The sequence below is a fragment of the Canis lupus genome, chromosome 4, assembly GCF_011100685.1.
Source record: "Canis lupus familiaris isolate Mischka breed German Shepherd chromosome 4, alternate assembly UU_Cfam_GSD_1.0, whole genome shotgun sequence".
Taxonomy (NCBI): Eukaryota; Metazoa; Chordata; class Mammalia; order Carnivora; family Canidae; genus Canis; species Canis lupus.
The window spans coordinates 61929634-61949825 of record NC_049225.1 but is presented as its reverse complement, the minus strand read 5'-3'; the positions used below and the strand labels follow the sequence as shown (position 1 = coordinate 61949825).

Sequence of the window (20192 nt, the reverse complement as noted above, 5' to 3'; positions counted from 1 at the left end):
CCAGAAGGTGGTGTTTTGCACCTTTAAACAAAAGTAGTGGTGTGAACCTGACCATCTGGACAGCAGCAAGAATTCCAAAAGGTTACTGGCTTTTAGGAGGATGACATGAGCCTCAAGCAAAGTCACCTGGGCTAGCTCTGGAAAAGCAAACCTGTAAACTGTGGTTTACTCATGCTAGGATAATTCAAGGTGATAGTTCTAAGGGATTGTTTACAGATGTGTGGACAGGGTGAAGGAAACCAAATGGATAGTGTAGGACTCTGAGAGCTATTATTGCCCCTAGGCCTTGAAGAGACAAAGGAGGGAAGAATTCCTAAAAGCTGGAAGACAAAGTTTCCTTTGAGCAGCAGCTGCTTGGGAGGACCCATGCTTTTTGTGAAAGAATGCCATCAGTTGAGGTGACCCTACAGGAAGGGAGTTGGGAAAATTGTCTTCCTCCTCTGCTTTGCTGCTGGGGAGGCTGAACCCAATGGGAAACCTGAGGGCCAGGGTGCCTGCTGTAGTTCATAAAGTCCCATTTCCTGGACAGTGAGAGGGTGAAGGGTGGGCCTGGAGGGCAAACAGCTAGAAAGTTGTTGAGCTGAGTGTTTTCTAACTTCTTTGATGGAACATTTAGAATGCTAGTACATTATAAATTGATAGTCTTATTCTTTCTTAAGTATAAACATATTAATCTGCCTCCAAGTCACATGTACATGGATAGGAGACCAAGATGAATATATAATACCTAATGTACAATTAAGGTTGACAAGTGAAAATAGAGAAAATTGTGCTTGTGACCACAGGTCAAGAAGATGAAGGTGGAGTTAGTGGAAAGCAACTGCAGGAAATTACTGTTTAGTTTCAGGCTACACGCTGGGTCCTACCAATATTCAGTCCTTAGTATTTGATGGCAATCTTGTGTAGAGGAAAGACCACAGGCTTTGGACTCAGATCTGGCTTTGAAAGACTAGGATGGCTTTGAAAGTCTAGGATGATGTAAACTTAGCCAAACAACTTCACTTCTGAGCCTTAGTCTCTTTGTCTAATGTAGGGAAAGGGTTAATGAAATCTATCTTACCCTGTTATAAAGACTAATAAAACTTCTGAGCCTGGCTGGCTCAGTCAGAAGAACAAGTGATTCTTGATCTCAGAGTCATGAGATTGAGCCATGTTGGGGGTAGAGTTTACTTAAATTTTTTTTTTAATAAGATACATATAAAGCACCATAGGTACTTGGCCAGTGTTAGGGTAGTGGTTCTCAAAGTGTGCTCTCAGGTTAGCTGCATCAGCTCTATGTAAGAAACTTGTAAAGAGAAAAGCCAACTTTCCAGGGATGGAGCCCAGCAATCTACATGCTCAAGTTTGAGAACGATTGTGTTAGACCTTCCTGAGCAGATGAAGAAGAGGCAACACAGATTCTGATAGGTGTGTTGCATAAGTGACACCTGTGACTGCTCTCTGAGCTACCCAAAGAAACCAATGGTGGGTGCCCCCACCTCTTGTCCTCTTGTCTGTGTGGAAGAACAACAGTTAGACAAACCTTGCTGTCCCACTCCCGTCTTTGATTGAGAGCACTTCTCCCTAGACTTTTGTTTGGCTGTTTATGTGGGAAGCTGATCTGGGAAAGGCAAGATGTTGTCCTGTTCTTTCCATGATTGGGTGGGTTGGTCTAATTCTGAGGTCAAATATTAAACCTCATTATGGCCATATAGTTAGGCCACCTCCTTCATTTAGCTTCTATCAATAATAAAGTTAATATTTTGATCTTTGTTTAATTCTTGCATAGCAGCTACTTTTCAATTGGTTCTGGGAAGGGTAAATAAAGGAGTGTTTTTTCAAAACATACCCCATGATAGTTAGCCTCCAAAATACTCCCCCAGTGATATAAACTTCAAGAATTCACACCCTCCCACATAGTTCCAGAGTTGGTGTATCCAATACAATATGTCAGATGTGATGGTATGTTGCTTCCAAGATTAGGTTGTAAGAGACTCTGTGACTTCCATCTCTTTTTTTCTCTTTCTCTCATAGATCATTCACTCTGAGACTGCTGATTACACATGCCAGCTGCCATGTAATCAGCAGTCCAATTGAGAAGCCTGCATGAAAAACACCCAGGTGAGTGAGACTGTAAGTGAGTCCATCAGTCCCACTCGAGTCTCCAGGAGACAGCCTCCTGGCTGACACTTTGACTACAACCTCATAAAAGACCCTGAACCAAAATAACTCAATGAAGCTGCTTCTGGATTATGAGACGGTCATATTTGTTGCTTTAAGCTGCTAAATTTGGGGAGTAATTTGTTACATGGCAATAGATAACTAGTATACATTGTAATACCTGGAAGCCGGTGCTACTTGCAATTGAAAAGTGGCTTTGGAACTGGGCAGGGGATGGTAGCTGGGAGGATTTTAAAGAGTGCCTTAATGATACTAGTCTGCAACAGACTGTTAGTTGAATTTTGACTTTGAGCAGGTTGCTGGTTGGGGTTTAAAAGAAAGTGAGGAAAATCTTATTGAAAAAGGAGGACAGAGCACCTGGGTGGTGCAGTTGGTTGACTGTCCAACTCTTGGTTTCAGCTCCTGTCACGAGCTCAGGGTCCTGGAATCTGGTCCTGCTCTGGGCTCTGCTGTCAACTTTAGAGTTCTCTCTCTCTTTCTCTCTCTCTCCCTTTACCCCTCCCTTTGCTTGCATGTGATCTCTCTCTCAAATAGATAAATACATCTTTAAAAAAAAAATAAAGTTGGGGATCCCTGGGTGGCTTAGCGGTTTAGCGCCTGCCTTTGGCCCAGGGCGCAATCCTGGAGTCCCGGGATCGAGTCCCGCGTCAGGCTCCTGGCATGGAGCCTGCTTCTCCCTCCTCCTGTGTCTCTTCCTCTCTCTCTCTCTATGTCTATCATAAATAAATAAATAAATAAATAAATAAATAAATAAATAAATAAATAAACAAACAAATAAATCTTTAAAAAAATTAATTAAAAAAAAGAAAGTAAAAGGACAGAGAACCCCCCCCTTTTTTTTGTAGGGGCTGTGAGTTTAGCCACATTGTTATCTTTAGTAATGTGGAGGATAGAAAATATACCTAAAGAACTGGGTGATAAGAAGATTTCCAGCCAGAGTGTTAAAAGTGCCACTGGTTTCTTCTAGCTCTTTATAACAACATGCAAAAAGAGAGCTATACACTTTAGGAAGAAATGGTAAGCCAAAGGAGCCACCTTTACTTATTAGCTGTAAAAATGTCAAACTCTACCTATCACAAACAATGCTAAAATTAAGAAATGTCTTTAGAGCAAAAGTTAAATCTAGGACACCATCAGGGAAATATGGTCTAAAGATGAAGCTGAGAAAATGAGTGAAAATATCAGTGAGGGTGACAAAACATGAGAGACACCTAACTCTGGGAAATGAACAGGGGGTAGTGGAAAGGGAGGTGGGTGGGGGGTTGGAGTGACTGGGTGATGGGCACTGAGGGGGGCACTTGGCAGGATGAGCACTGGGTGTTATGCTAAATGTTGGCAAATTGAACTCCAATAAAAAAAAGAAAAAGAGTTGGACATTAAACTTACTGAGCAACCCAAGCACCCTGCTATTGAGTGTTAAAGGAACTTTTTAAAAAAAAGTACAGTCATAACTCTAATACAAATATAAAACATGTATCAAAAATAAATAAATAAATAAGGGCGGCCCCAGTGGCGCAGCGGCTTAGCGCCGCCTGCATCCTGGGGTGTGATCCTAGAGACCTGGTATCGAGTCCCACGTCGGGCTCCCTGCATGGAGCCTGCTTCTCCCTCTGCCTGTGTCTCTGCCCCTCTCTCTGTGTCTCTATGAATAAATAAAATCTTTAATAAAATAAAATAAAATAAAGATGAAGCTGAGGGTGTGACTTTAAAATCCCTTGCTGTGATCCCAGAAAGATCAAAAGTGGTGCTCTGGTGTACCAATTTAGTCACATGAAAGGTCCTCTAAAGTTGTAAAAGGTATAGCTCACAGATCCTCTCAAGCAAACAACTGGGCATCTGGGAAGCTTAATAGCATTGCTCCTCAGCAGAGTCCCTAGGTGGAGAAGAGGTTATCTTTTGCCTAATAGAATGGATCTGATAAAATTTGTAATAGATTCACAAAATTTTTAAAAAGAATTCTATCAGTAGAAACATTGCCAATTAGAACTCAAAGGGACAGAAGAAGTACAAAATGAAAAGAAGGCTTTGTACCTCTCCCCTCAACCCCCATCACACACATTTTACTATAGGTTTGGAAAATTATTCACCTGTTCACAGGTACTAATTTTTAGGAAAAAGGAAGGATGACTCAGGAGATGTAGCCTTGGAGAATAACTCCTGGGTAGGAATAGCGCTGAGTCCTGAGGAACTTTCAACATTTGCCTGGCTGGATTTCAGAACAGCAATGAGGACTCCTGTGTGCCTCCCATTTCCTCCCTTTTGGAAGAGTACATAGTATCTGTGCTGTTTGCCCTACATCTTTTCTACCATCCTACATTGGCTGTGTGGGCGGCAGCTCACTTATCTCTTTAGTTTGCTGGTTTTTAGATTAAGAGGTACCATACTAAAAGGAACTGTATCCAAGGAGCCTCCTGTGAACCTGGACCTGACTTAAATGATCTGAGTCTGGATTTTGAACTGATGCTGTAATGGAAAGAGGACTTTAGAAGTCTTGGGATGGGGTGAGTATACTTTATAAGTGGTGAGGGAAAATGAATCAGGGGGGCCCAGAGGGCAAACTGTGGCAGCAGTCTCCAAGGCCTTCTCCTGCTGGTATCCTGGTATAGCTCTATAGAATCTCCTTCCATACCGCCAGGATTCACCTGCAACATACTACTACTTCCAAGATTAGGTTATAAAAGACACTGCGGCTTCTCTCTTTCCCTCTCTTTTATAACTCACCCTAAAGGAAGCCAGCCAGTGTGTAGTGAACATTACCCCTATAATTAACACCCCAAGTGATGAGGAACTGAAGCCTGTCAACAACCACATGAATAAGCTTGGAAGCAGAATCTCCAGCTCCAGTCAAGCCTTCAGAAGTCTTTAGCCCAGGCTGACAGCTTGACTGTGATCTCATGAGTCAGAACCGTCTAACTAAGCCACTCCTGGATTCCTAACCCTAGAAACTGTGTACGATAATAAATGTTAAGTTCTTAAATTTGAGAGTAATTTAAAATGCAACAATAGATTTTAATATGCACCTCTAATGCTCATTGTACTTATACTATGGACCATAAGATCTCACAGAAGAGCAACTTCTAAATTTGTGTGGATAGTTTATATTTTTAGAACAAGTCTTTCATGCATGAAGGAGCAAAGAAGGCTCTTCCTTTTCCTTTAGTATAATCCTTTTGATAGGAGTGAAAACTTGTGAATCTGGCATAAGTCCTAATAGATATTATTCACACTTCTCTTTTATTTTAGACAATTCTAAATGGATGAGATCAACCTAAGAATTTTCTTGGATCTAATTTAGAATCAATACCAGTTGAGTTTTCATGCAACTTTTAAATTGGGCTGGCCTTAATTTTAGCAATATGAATAGACTTGGAATTCATCCAGAACTCTAAGCAATAAGCTTACTCAATTTCCTTCAGCTTCTTGGAAGAAGACCTTAGTAAGTTGGTGGAAATTCCATTCTTTTAAGGTTTAGTTTTTGTGGAGGTATCTTTAAGACACACAAATGGACTCCAGAGACAGTCAAGATAGGAGAATATCACTCATAACTTCTATTTATCTATGTTTTATCTATTTTTCTAGGTTCTTAAGTGAATTTTGATACTGCATTTGGCTTCTTACTCTTATAGAGAGTGGTGAGGAATGCAGTGAATTTTTAAATGGCCTAGGTCTAACATTTGCATTCTCCTTCCACAAAGCTTAAACACAGCAATCAAAATCCACCTTCACCTCATGAGTGATGTTCACTCTCAAGTTCCTATACATTTCACCTTCTTCTACTCAGAACTAGTTTGACCAATTAATTGGACATCTGCTTTTCTTCTCCCTTTTTGGAAAATAGGCTGCTCCTGTGTTTTCAAGCCCTCCTTTCTGGAACATGTGAAAGCTTGTTCACAGACTCCTTACAAGCAAGACGCTCTCTCTGAGGATCCAAGTCTGGAAGCACTTTATGAGCAACAATTGGAGATCTGTCTGTTCTGTTAGTGCATTCCATGGGAGTGTTATACTGTCTGGAAAGAAAAGCTCTGTGCAGACCACTTTTACGTGGACACCACGAATGGTACGAAATGTCATTTCACTTATTAACATTAAATGCCGAACAGAGTGAGGGAAAAAACCTCACTTAGGTTTGATTAGAAATGTAAATGACTTTAAAGATCTCTTAGTTGGTCAAAACTTTTTCTCCTTCATAGTTCATACATTTTCATGGATGAAAATGGCCAAGGGCCAAACTTCTACAAGAAAACTGTGAATCTTTTCAGGATATAATCCTGCAAATTCTTTCCTCTTAGCAATTTCCAAATATAGAATACAGCTTTGCTAACTATAGTCATCCTGCTGGACCTCACATCCCCAGGACTTACTGATCTCATAACAGGACATTTGTACCTTTGACCTCCTTCACTCATTCCTCCTACTCCCTACCATCTCCTTGCAACTCTTTCCTGAGTATTTTTGTATTTTTTAAAAATATTAAAATATAGGGCAGCCCGGGTGGCTCAGCGGTTTAGCGCCGCCTTCAGCCCAGGGCCTGATCCTAGAGACCTGGGATCGAGTCCCACGTCAGGCTCCCTGCATGGAGACTGCTTCTCTCTCTGCCTGTGTCTCTGCCTCTTTCTCTCTGTGTGTGTCTCTCATGAATAAATAAATAAAATCTTTTAAAAATATTAAAATATCGGCAATATAGGACAATAAAGTCAATATGTGACGCCCCCAGGCATGAGTAAGTCCTTTGCCATTTCTTAATATTTTAGCCTCATTACTGCCTTTATTTTCTTTTTCCTATTTTCTTCATCCTATATTCTTTTTCTCCTTTCTTTTCCAGTCTAGACCACCCCTCTGAAAAGGACCCTCAGTGAGATCAGGCACTGGGTGTGGTCTGGGGGATGCCCCGGGTCAGAAGGGGCTGAACAGGAAGACAGCTTAGTTCTTAGGCACCCAGTGGGGACAGATAAGGTGACAGAACAAGCCCTGGGTCTTGTTCCCAGCAACTTGCTCTTGCATCTTAGGACAGATGCCATGAGGGGAGATCCAGGCCTCTACTATCAGTTTGGCACTATGTTTTAATTTTTTAATTTATTCAAATATTTTATTTATTTATTCATGAGAGACACAGAGGCAGAGACATAGGCAGAAGGAGAAGCAGGCTCCCTGTGGAGAGCCCGATGTGGGACTCGATCCCAGGACTCCAGGACCATGACCTGAGCCAAAGGCAGACGCTTAACCACTGAACTACTCAGGTCCCCCCAGCACTGTGTTTTTAAACTCCCTTCAAGTCTGACAAAATATATAGGAAAAAGCCATACTGGAGGATGCCTGGGTGGCTCAGCTATTGAGTGTCTGCCTTCAGCTCAGGACATGACCCCCCCAGGGTCTGGGGATAGAGTCCCGTATCGGGCTCCCTATAGGGAGCCTGCTTCTTCCTCTGCCTATGCCTCTGCCTCTCTCTCTGTGTCTCTCATGCATAAATAAATAAAATCTTTAAAGAAAAGAAAAGAAAAAGCCATATTGGGTAGAGATGAAAGGGCTCTTAAAGTTTCTGGCTGGGTTCCCTTTATACCTGTTTCCTCCGACAGAAGAATTTGCTGTGCAAGCCCCCTTGGGGTTGCTCTTGACCAAGCTTTTGCAACCAGAAGCAATGAGGAGGGCACAGGGGTGATGGGACAGATATCAAGGCCCTGGCCACTGGACTCTGAAGTTGGAGTTCCTCTGGGGAGAAATATCAGGCCCTGGCTTATCACAGACTGCCAATAGGATGCCTGGAAAAGACACTGGTTGGGCCCCCAGCATGGCTTCTCAACATGCCAGATACTAACCCAAGTTAACCATCGTCAGAAGCTTGAACTTAGCTCAGTTTGTCTGTAACAGTCAAGACAATGGGTCAGGGTGTGGCTCCATCTGGGGTTTGAGCTGCAGACCAGAGGAAGGAACAATGAAAGACTGCCTGTGTTTCTGTGGTTTGGCTCAACTGGAGAAGAGACTGTGGGATAATCGCTGCGTGCCCATGTCAGAATCTCTGCAGTTAGCCTGGTTACTTCTGAAGCTGCCTGGCTGAGTGGTGGTAGGTAGACAATCAAAGCTGGTCTTTGGACAATAATAGCCACTATTTATTCTCTGACTCTCATGTGCTCGACAACATTAGGTGCTTTATACACATAATCTTAACAGTCTATAGAGTCAGGTGGTATTCCCATTTGTGGAATAAAAAGTTGGGCAGTCCAGGGAAATTTTGTGGTTTGTTCAACATCAGGTTTCTACTAAGTGGTCAACATTTCAACTCTGGTATACAGTTATTTTTGCAACAATTTTATAAGCATCCCTAAAAAATCCTTGCAGTTGGCAAAATAGTGAACCAAAAATAATAGGGCTTTTGGGAGAAATGGGGTCAGTGCTAGAAAACTTTATTATTAGAAACTAAAACCTCTTACAGCCTTACATCCTGGGGCTGAGACTTCTTCCCAGCCATGCTTGACCTCAGGGCATTCACTGCCAGTAGACAATGTTTGCATCAGCACTGGGAATCTGATCCAGGGTTCGAATACAGAGGGGTGCATCCCCTCCATCTTCATCTGCACCTGCTGCTCTACTGAGAAAACTTAGTGGCTGGTTTAGTGGCTTCAAGGACCACCATGTCATTGAAGGTCCTTATGTGTAGACTTATCGCTTATTTTCCTAAAGTCTTCATATATTTCTAAGACCTTCTTCCTAAATGTAAGAAAGCTTACCCTGACCTCAAAAATCATGTATTTAGCAACATAATTTCTGAATCACAGTTTTCACTTCCCCAAATTCCTACACTCATGAGGTACATCCTATCAAGGAAACAAGTGCTGTTTTGGATCAGAAAATTCCATTTTAAAGTCCATGCAAGGGATCCCTGGGTGGCGCAGCGGTTTGGTGCCTGCCTTTGGCCCAGGGCGTGATCCTGGAGACCCGGGATCGAATCCCACGTCGGGCTCCGGGTGCATGGAGCCTGCTTCTCCCTCTGCCTGTGTCTCTGCCTCTCTCTCTCTCTCTGTGTGACTATCATAAAAAAAAAAAAAATAAATTAAAAAAAAAATAAAGTCCATGCAAAATTTTCCCCTGTTCTAGAGAGGCTTCGTTGGACTTGAGGGAAATTTATACTGGCTGGGGCATTTCTAACTGATAGGGACTGTTTTTTCTACTCATATAATCATGACATCATAATAAAATCATTCCTTTTTTTTTTTTTTAAGATTTTATGTATTTGAGAGAGAGAAAGATTTTATGTATTTGAGAGATTTTATGTATTTGAGCATGGAAGAAAGCACTATTGGGGGTGGGTGGGTTGCAGAGGAAGAAGCAGACTCCCTGCAGTGCAAGGAACCTGACCTGGGTCTCAATCCCAGGACCCTGAGATCATGACCTGAGCTGAAGGCAGACACTTAACTGACTGAGCCACCCAGGCACCTAACAGTGGCTTCTTTATTTCACCTAATATCCAGCCCATATTAAAATTTTTTGATAGTCTCAAATGCTATTTATAGTTGGTTTGTTCATATTGATCCAGACAAGGCCTAGTTACTGCATTTGTTTGTTACATCTACTACATCTTTTGTTCTATACCCTCTTGCTCCCTTTAAATAAAATTCATTTGTTGGAGAAACAAGTCCTTTCTATTATGGAGAATTCTACATTTTGAATTTGGTGGATCGCTTTTTCACAATATTTGGGTAGTTCTCTATTCTCCATTTTTATTAGCTGTAAACTGGTTGTTAGATCTGGAAGCATAATTAAGTCTTGGGTTCCATTTTATTGGTAAAATTATTTGAAAAATGGGTCTTTATAGTTCCTGTTGCCTTGTATCTTGAAGTGCAATGCTGAGGCCTAATCTCAGTGATGCTAAGCTAGATTAGTATATTAGGAGATGGCAACTGGATCCCTCCATTATAAAGTCCCCAGGAACTTAGCACTTAATGATTGATCAGCCATTGATCATTTCTTATATCCACTGCTTCCCTGAGATTAAAAAATGGTGATTTTCTAGGTCTGTTATTCCTTCTGTATTAATTAGCTGAAACTCTTTTTGTGAAGAACTTGACCAGATCAACTTTTGGATAAGCTGAAATATAGCTGGTTCACGAAAGATGGAGTCTTGATTCTTTTCTTTTTTTTTTTTGTATTAATTTTGAGTGTAAAGTGTCGGTACCCTAGCAGACTCAGATGGTTACCAGTCTTTCCCTGCGAGTCATCATAAATTACTGAATTTTTATATATTGATGTTTTAAGCACTGATGTCATTCCTTTTTGCTCAAATTGTCCCAACTTTGCCAGCAGACGTCTTTTTGGCTTAGTTGCTGTGTACTGTTGACGTGACCTCTTTAGAATCTGATTGTTTCCTTGCTTTCTGGCACAAAAACATGTCTGACTCATTTTGTAAATGTCCTGATGTGGACCTGAAATCAACTATTTCTCAAAAGGAATGGCTTTTAGTAGAAAATAGTACTTAAAGATCACAATTTGGTCATTGAGGAGAATTTTGCTCTTGAACAAGAGCTGGATACAATCAGACATAGTTTTTTTTTTTTAAGATTTTATTTATTAATTTACGAGAGACAGAGAGAGAGAGAGAGAGAGGCAGAGACACAGGCAGAGGGAGAAGCAGGCTCCATGCAGGGAGCCTGACTCGATTCCAGGTCCCTGGGATCATGCCCTGAGCTGAAGGCGACGCTAAACCACTGAGCCACCCGGGCTGCCCAGGTTTTCTAATTATGCACTAACATTTATAAAACTTCATATTGCAATTTCTTCAAGAGAAAATATCATTATTGCAATTTTAAACATAGTTGTTTGACTCTATTTGCCTTATGAAAAAATATTCTGCTCTTTGATAACATGAGTCATACGAATACAATTTGGTGTAGCCAAATTGATAGAGAAGTGTACTGCTAGCAAGTACTAGGGAACTACCTATGAAGGTAGTTTGAAATACTGCCCTAAGTATTTCAAAATGTCCAATTATGATGCTATGGACTAAGAAGTTATGCTTCAAAATTCAGGTTTGTTTTTGAATATTAACACATTTAGAAGAGTAAGGCTTTTAAAAAATATTTATTTGAGAGAGAGAGAGAGCATGCATTAGCACACAGGCAGGAGGAGCAGCAGACAGAGGGAGAAGGAGAAGCAGGCTCCCCACAGAGGAGAAAGCCCAGTGCAAGGGGGGCTCTCGATCCCAGGACGCTGGGATCATGACCTGAGCTGAAGGCAGATGTCTAAGCACTTAATCAGGTGCCCCTAAAACACACATTTGCTCAGTTTTTGGTGGGAACATTGATATAGTTTCCATTTTATAGATTATTGTAGTTTAAGAATATTTTGTTTTTGTCCTTGGTTGAGAAATCTGTTCATTTTATTTGTGGCAGTCATTTGCAATTCTTCAAATTAGCACATGAAAAAAAACCCAGCTCCAACTTTATTAGTAACCAAATGTTATGCAAATTAAAACAAGAGCATTTTTGTTACAACAAATTAACAAAGACTTTAAAATTTGTATTCTGTTTCAGGGAGGTTTAATTGACAATCTCACTTTTTAGGCCTACTCTGCCATCATGACTCCAAGATTTGGTTCTTTTCTCCTTGGGATGTCTTCTATCTCCTTCCCCAAGTATCAGAGTTCCTGCTCCCTGACACACCCCCAAGCCCGCTCTTCTCACTTGCCAGACTTGATGAAACAACAAATACATTCTGCACAGAATTCAGGGTTCCACTAATTCTTTCTGTAAAGGGATAGATAGTATTTTTGCCTTTGTATGCTAGGCAATAAAATAATCAAGATATTATGAAGTTACTTACATCATCATTTGAAATGTAATCATTAAACTATAAAAAAGAATTTCTAGTTTGTAGGACTCTACAAAAACAGGTAACAGTCTAACAGTCCAGACTTGGCCCAAAGGCCACACTTTGCCAACTCCTGGCTAGATCCTCCTGTAAGGAAGAACATACTGCCCAGCTGTGGGGAGTATTCTCTAATGGCCTTGGGCAGTTAGTTTCATTACCATCCACCTCACACCTGAGTCCAGCTTGTGCTATTCTTGGGCAGCTCCCAGCCAATGACTGAGCAAGGTCTAGACTCCCACTGGCAGCCAGCAAGGGAAAAGGACCTAGCTGCAAAGAACTGAGGTCTGCCAACAACCTGAATGAGTTAGGAAGTGGATCCTTCTTGAGGGCCTGCAGATTAAGAGCCCAGCTGCCACCTTGAAGGGGACCTTATTGAGATCCTGAGCAAGAACCAGCTGAACTCACCCAGACTTCTGAATTACAGAACTATGCGATAATAATTGGGTGCTATTTTAAGCCATAAAGTTTGTGGTAATTTTGTTATCCAACAATAGAAAATGAATACACTGGGAATTTTTGTTTGCAGGGGACAGCCCATGAGACACAGAGCAGATGGGGAAGAGAGAATGGATCTGAAAGCAAAGAAGCCAGTGACCAAACCATATCACAATTTTTTGAATACCTCCTTTAGTTTAAGGCTTTGGCACATATGGATTATTGTTTTCTCAATAACTATAAAGATTTCACTAACTATTGAATGTGGCTTTATTTATGATGACAATAGGAATGTTAGAAATTTCAGTTGATTATTGTTAGTCTTATTGAAGAAGGACTTTATTAATTGATGATGGCCACATAAGCCCTTTTCTCCCCCCAGACTGGTTCTCTCCATTTGCTTTGACGTTTGTAATTGAGGAAAGGCTACTAAGAGGTGTGGCTGCACAGAAGAGTCCAAGGCCATGCAGATGGATAGCATTGAGTATTCCCTACAGGAAGCTTAGTAATCAGCTGGTGTTACCCACAGCAAATACCTATAACATCACAGGAGTGACTGAGACCACCAGAAATGCATTTAAGTATAACAAAAGGCCAGCCCTCAAATGATCGCTTACAAAAAACCAAAAAGAACCTAGAAATCTCACTGCTTAGCTTTTAAAAATCCATTATTTCTTCCAGACAGAAGCACTTAGTGGAGCAAAATGGCTTATTTCAGTATACATGTAGAGAAAGCAATGTAACAATAGAGCAAAGCTTCAAGATCTTCTGATCAAAGACTTGTGAAACTAATAGCTAACACAGAAAGGAGATAATAGTCCTCTTGAATGCGTTTTGAGTGCTCCTATGAGATGTGCAATCTAATTGGGGTGTAATTGCCAACTACTGATAATGGATTTTTTTCCTATGGGTTGTGCTACCTGAGGTCTGCATCTGCTAGGGCTAGAACTGTATGGAAAAACAGGGCTAGCCAGGATACCTCTGCAACAGTGACTGAAGGTTAGAAGGCAAATGGAGTTGAATATAGTGTGTAGCATCCAGTTTCCCTGATAACCAGCTCAAGCTTAATTTTATAGAATTCTGAGGCCTTATTAATGAAACATGATATAGGGAATTTATAATAGTAATGGTATTGCATTGATCGCCTGATTTCAGAGTAAAGAACTGAAGGGAGGAGAAAACTTAGAGTGTATTCTGCTTTTATTGTAACAGCTGTTGTCAGGAAAAAGAAATAGCCTTGTCATCAAAGTAAAGCTCTTATTTACAGAAGAACATTAGCATTAAAGGTAGAAATAATGATAGAAATAGAAAATAATAAGTTTATAAGACATAACGAAATAATTATTCCAGACAAGGATCAATAATGAATGTTAAAACTGCTAGCAGAATGGTTGATAGAGCCCTAGACATTGACTTGGTACCAAAATATCACCCCCACAGATTACTTGACAATAGCAAATGGGGGGGAAAATCTTTTGAAATAGGGAAATAAGGCTATCATCACTTAGTAATCAAACTTACTTCCCAATTTTCCCACTATGAATGATGATAATGCCTTACATACAATATTTATGATGGAAGTTGGATCTGAAGGCTTGATTGGATTCAAGTTGAAGGAAATACAATGCAGAGAAGAACAAATGGAGTAATGCTATGAGGAAACAATTGGACATTTTCAGAAAGTGGGACTTCTATGAGAACTGGACTCATACAAAATGTCAATGACAAGAAAAAAAAGGAGGAGTTATTAATGAAGAGACTAATGAGGGCAGATTAGGAAATTAGGAAACTAACGAAATAGAACCAAGTCCAACGTGGTATCCTTGATTGTATTTTGGTTTTAGGAAAAAAAGCTTTAAAATTACTTTGGACCAATGGTGAACATTTGAAAATGGGTCATTCAAATATTACGCAGGATCTTTAAAGGAAACAGATGACAAACTAAAAAGAACTTAATCATTTATTATTTCATGGCAATACTATGAGAGGTGTGGTCAGGGCCAGACAAACCATCAAGGGAATCAAGGGATGCTGATGTGCCTGGGATTAACATGATGTGATGCAGCCAGTGCCAGACCAGCAACCTGGCAGGGAGGAGCAGGGTAAAAATGTCCCATCCACCCCCACCTTTCATCTCTTCCTGGTGCTTCCCATTAGCCTCCAACGCCTGGGGGTGCCTGCTGTTGGCTGGACCCAACTGAGAGCCTAGCTATGACAATCTCTTTCTGGGCTCAGAGGCCAGCAGAGAACGTGGATAACACCTCTGCAGGTGGGGAGCAAAGGGACAATAAAGCAAAAGGGACAGTTGACTGGTAGATTAGAGAATTTTTGTTAATTGTTAGGTATGGTGTTGATAATGGTGTTGTGGTTATATAAAAGAACATCCTTAGGTTTTTGCTTTGTTTTGTTTTTTGAAATTCATGTTAATGTATTAAGAGATGGGATGTCACGATGTCTTATTTATTTTGAAATGATTCAGCCAAATAGGTAGGTAGGTAGATGAATAGATGGATGGATGGATGGATAGAAAGGAAGGAAGGAAGGAAGGAAGGAAGGAAGGAAGGAAGGAAGGAAGGAAGGTAGGTAGGTAAGATACTTGAAGCAAATATGGAAACAAGCTTGTAGGATTTTGTTTATTGCTACCTGCTTTGTGCACTCAGGCACCAATTGTATCACTTCTGAAGAAATAGTCTTTCCCCCCCTCTTCTTAAACCCAGGGTCTGGCACATGAAGGATGCCAAAAATTGAATTCTGACCTATATATTCCTTTCTTAGTGATAATTATAATTGCTGGCTATCCTATACATACTATTACAAATTAGTTTATGATGTTGTTATAGTTTGTCTGCCTTGCAAGCTGTGAGTCCCCTGACAGTAAGGGCTTCATCTTAGCTATCCTTGAGCACTACTGTGTGCCTCCTAATATCCATAAAATATGTCATGATTCAGTTCTGTTGCTCACAAAAGAAATGCTATAAGAGGTGACCAAAAAAAGTAGGAACAAAAGTTATATCAGGTGGTACAGGCTTGCTATGGACCCAATGTTGTGTCCTCCTCAAATTCACATGTTGAAGCCCCAGGCCTCAACATGATGCTATATGAAGGTTGGGCCTTTGGAAAGTGATTAAGTCATGAGAGTGGAGCCTAATGATGGGACTAGTGCCTTTCTGGGAGGAAACACAAGAGATGACCTCTCTCTCATCTATACAAAGAGACAGCAAGAAGATAGCCATCTGAAAACCATGAAGAGGGTCCTCACCAGATACATCATCAGCCAGGACCTTGCTCTTGGACTTCCCAGACTCCAGAACAGTGAGAAATATGTGTTTGTTGTTTAAGTCTATGGTATTTTATTATAGCAGCCTGAACTAGGACAAGCATCATTTAAGGGCCACACGTGATGTCAGAAGGGACAAGGGAAAGTAAATGACAAGGCTTTAGAGGAGGATGAAATGGCAGACCTCAGTCCAGGGTGAATGGAAGATCCTAGAGTATATGGTCACACAAATTGAAGTAGAGGGTCTGGGAGGAACTAAGGTCTTTGGGAGGTCTGGGATGTCCACAAGTAAGGAGCCAGGTGGTACTTAGCCATTCAGACCAGCTAGCTCATTGGCAGAAGTGAGGTCCAGATGTGGATAGGTCTTGGGGTCCCGGGATCAAAACAAGCAGATAGAAAAACAGAGTGTAAAATCCAGATAGGGATGCTGACAATATGATCTGAGATTCTTCATAGGCAGATTTGAGAGGAGGCACATGTGCTCTAGTTATATGCACACATAACTAGAACTAATACTTCTTGAGCACTTAGTTTGCACAAGTTACTTGTTTATGCATACTATATGTAACCCTGTTGAACTCACACCAGTGCCATGAGGGTAGATATTATGCCTACATTACAGTTGAGGAGAGTGAGAATCCTCTATAGGCTGATCCTCTATAGGCTGACATTATAGAAAAATGGAATTTCCATGGAAACTGACCAAAACTGATTGCCTTAAATTCTAGGCTATAGCCAAACACAAGGCTTGCTGTCTATACCAGTGCTTTTCCAACCACCAAGGTGAAGGTGATGGATCCTGCCACTGGCATGTACCCCAGTTTTCTGATCTTGCAAACAGAAGGGCTGATTCTATTTTCAATTACCAATGCTGAGCTAGAAGAACAGGGCTAGAGGCAAGACCTACCCCACCATATTGCTATTGCTTTCCAGCCTCTGATGACAGCAGAGAGGGGCCTGAGCTTTTCTAATTATCAAGCTTAAAAGCTCCAGAATCTGGAAGGGGAGGTGCGTGGGAGGTTGGGGTGACTGGGTGATGGGCACTGAGGGGGGCACTTGATGGGATGAGCACTGGGTGATATGCTATATGTTGGCAAATTGAACTCCAAAAAAAAAAAAAAAACAAAAGCTCCACAATCCAAGGGTAGAAAGCCCCTCTCCTGAAATCCAGTGTCCAGGTCTGCCAGATTGCTGTGTGCTGTCCTAGAATGGGTAGCTGGAGACCCATACACCTAGCTGTTTTCCGAGCTACAGTAGTGTTTCCAAGTGATGCTGCTTCAGAGGCTTGGCCATTGACCTTATTTGCATGATAACCTAAAGCATGAAGAGGAATTTCAAAGGCCACATAGTAAGTGGTAAAACTGAGATTTTAACTCATGCAGTCCAGACTCTATCAACTCTTGTGCATGGTTTCTAGTGGGTAAGTATATCTCTGCATTTCCCCAGGATGTACAGCATACAGATTTACAATACATTCTCAGTAAATATTTGAATGACTATAACAGTGATCTGAAATAACAAGGAAGGGAGATAGCACTGATTTAATAAAAAATCTTTATAAAACTAGCCCAGCAAATTGTCTTACACACACTATACAAATGTTTTGTATTTAATTGCTAAAGAATTTTGAAGTTGAATTCAAATTAATAAATACTATTGCATCTGTCAGTTAAATTAAAAGCAATAAACCACCAATTGCCACCTATTTTCCAATCAAGAGGGAATGGTCCTTTAAAGAATATAGAGTGTTTAAGAGATACACGATTAATACTAAATTTGTGTGATAAATTTTAAGAGTCTAAGAGATGAAGCAAGAGATAAAGATGGAAATGGAGTAGTTGGCATAAGATTTCTCACAAATAGATCTCTAAGTGGATTTAGGAGGAGGGACATGATTTGAATAAGAATAGAAGAGGAAAATTACCTATAGGTATAATAAAAAGCACAGATTGAGAAATGCACACAGAAGACGTTGCTGGTCAGTGGAGAAGGATAATGATCTAAATTAGGGGAGCATGTGATGTCTGGTAACAGGGAGAGAAGGCAGAAAAAATATGATGTGACATATTACATATTTTCAAACCTTATCAGTGGACATTTGAGCTAGAAAGTAATAACGTGTTCACAGGTGGTAGCAAGGTGTAACGAAAGTAAGCCGTGCTTTGCAAAAATTAATCTGATAGTGATGTTTAGATGGATTTGAAGGAAGACCCATTAGAAGGTTATTTGCAGACTCCCAGCAGCATAATAAACTGAGCTGATGTAGATGGATGGTCCTCCCACTACTCAGAAATGTGAGATCAAATATTAATGGGTGATAGACAATGACGGTAAAAAGGAATAATAGGATAAATGACATGAAGAATGGGAATTGGGAGGATCAGATTTAAGATTCTAAGGTCTTTAAATGTGATGTGTACACTGGCTTGAAAATGTAGTACTAAAAGAATGAGAAGAAACATATTTTCCAATCCAGTAGCACGAATAAAGAAAACAATCCAAGGGAAAGGAAAGAATAGTGCCCATGGGAACACAACAATAGATTATAATATGAATGGTACTTCCTTTTATGTGATATAAGCATTACAAATACAGTGGGACAGCCCCATCTGTGATAGAATAGTGGTTTATTCTGGAATTATTAAGCACAGGGAGGGAAGCAAATGAAGCTGGCACAGAGTTCAAAAAGGCTTCGTTATCTGTACTGTTTTTTGGTTTCTTGAAAATATCTGAAGCAAGTACCTTTATCTCCTTACTAAAACCTTGGGATGAGCATATAGATGTGTACGTTCTCTAATTTGATGTTGTATAATAAAATGTTTGAAAAGCTATTGAAGTAAATAAAGCCTGAGGTGAAAAGTCAAACTAGATGTTGGACAAGAGGAACCTTCTAACATTACCCTAGGCATCTCTAACCCTGGAAGGAATCCCCTAAATAATATCCATGAGGCTGGTATGGCAGTGAGATATGAAGGTACACCTTCACCAAGCCTCAGAGAGACGCACCTTCTCACTTTTGTTACTAAGGGTTTACCTTCTATAGGACAAAAGCGGCCTTCAGCTCTGTGTGGGACAACAGGCACACCGAGTTTGTTCTGTAATCTGTTTATAGTGCCCTCTTGTGGTGGCTCAACACAATTCTCTAACCCTTTTTCATGTGTAGGTTAACTTTGTATGTATTTTCCGAAGTATTAATGAAAGCATTCACCAGCGGTTCTCTGTCCCATGTTGTAAGTCAATGGCACGATAGGGTTATCAGTCACAATTTCATTTATTATTTAAAATTTGGCGACTACCTGACTTTTTAAAATTTGAATCTAAGATCTTGGCCAGTGAGTGGTTTTTAGTTGGAGATATATGTTAGACTTACCTCTGAAGTTTTATTACAATGTAGTGTTTAGGACTTCTCCAGACTTACTGATTTGCTTTACTTGGTATTCTTGGCATATTCTTGGTATACACCACCACAAATTCTGATAAATATAGGAAATCTCAGGACGCTTGTGTGGCTCAGTGGTTGAACGTCTGCCTTCAGCTCAGGGCGTGATCCCAGGGTCCTGGGATTGAGTCCCACATCGGGCTCCCTGCAGGAGTGCATATGTCTATGCCTCTTTCTGTGTGTCTCTTATGGATAAATAAATAAAATCTTTAAAAAAATATAGGAAATCTCATCAGAACTATTTCATATTATTTCTGTGCTTCCCACATATTATTGAAAAATTAGCATTCCCATGAAGTACAAAACTAAAAGTATTGTACTGATAACATTTTACCTGTACAAATTTAACAGATTTAACTTACGGTTAAAAAGAAAAGCACGATTCTTTCACTATAGGAGATGAATAATAAAATTAAATAGCTGAATATTCTGGAATTTCTTATATTTGCTCAATAATAAAAACAATGACTGCCTCAGAACCCCATAGAAGGACAATTCCCAGGACTTTGAACTAATGGCACTTCAAAGAATTGGCTCTTGGGTTTAGGCTTCTGTTGGCGTTGCTTAGACAGATTTTAGTCTATCCCTGAAGTTGAGTAAGGATTTCCAGAATGTTGTAGTTGGAAGCAGATGGTTCCATAAAGCTGTTAACCCAAGATATGACAGAGCAAAAACTGATCATAGGGAACTGAAAGAACTGATGCAGCATGATTGTAGTTGCATATTTGGAATATTGTTGTTTTAATGCTATATTTTCTGGATATAAAAGGAAGCCTTTTCCTCTGAAGCTTATCTGTACCCCCAAAACTGTTAAGTTGCCTTTATTTTGTAAACTGAAATAAAACATTTTTTTTATTTTTTATTTTTTTGAAATGAAACATTTTTAAATGATATATTTTTCCCAGTGACCCCCCCACCTCCTGTTTCTTGAATTCAGAAACTATTATTGAGTATCCTTGCTTTTCACAACAATGTAGTTATTTGCAAAGTTTCAATAAGAATCTGTTGTTGTTTTTTTGTTTT

General features: G+C 40.3%; 1 protein-coding gene across 6 annotated transcripts in view; it reads left to right on the top strand.

Moving 5' to 3' along the window:
- HSPB3 (heat shock protein family B (small) member 3) overlaps window positions 1-20192 on the top strand; it is a 105160-nt gene that overhangs the window by 26472 nt on the left and 58496 nt on the right. For all 6 annotated transcript variants that reach the window (XR_005358469.1, XR_005358473.1, XR_005358472.1 and 3 more), the window contains exons 6-8: window positions 2014-2100; window positions 4528-4661; window positions 5999-6217. The gene's annotated coding sequence lies outside the window, so the exon portion shown is untranslated. The remainder of the gene's footprint in view (window positions 1-2013; window positions 2101-4527; window positions 4662-5998; window positions 6218-20192) is intronic.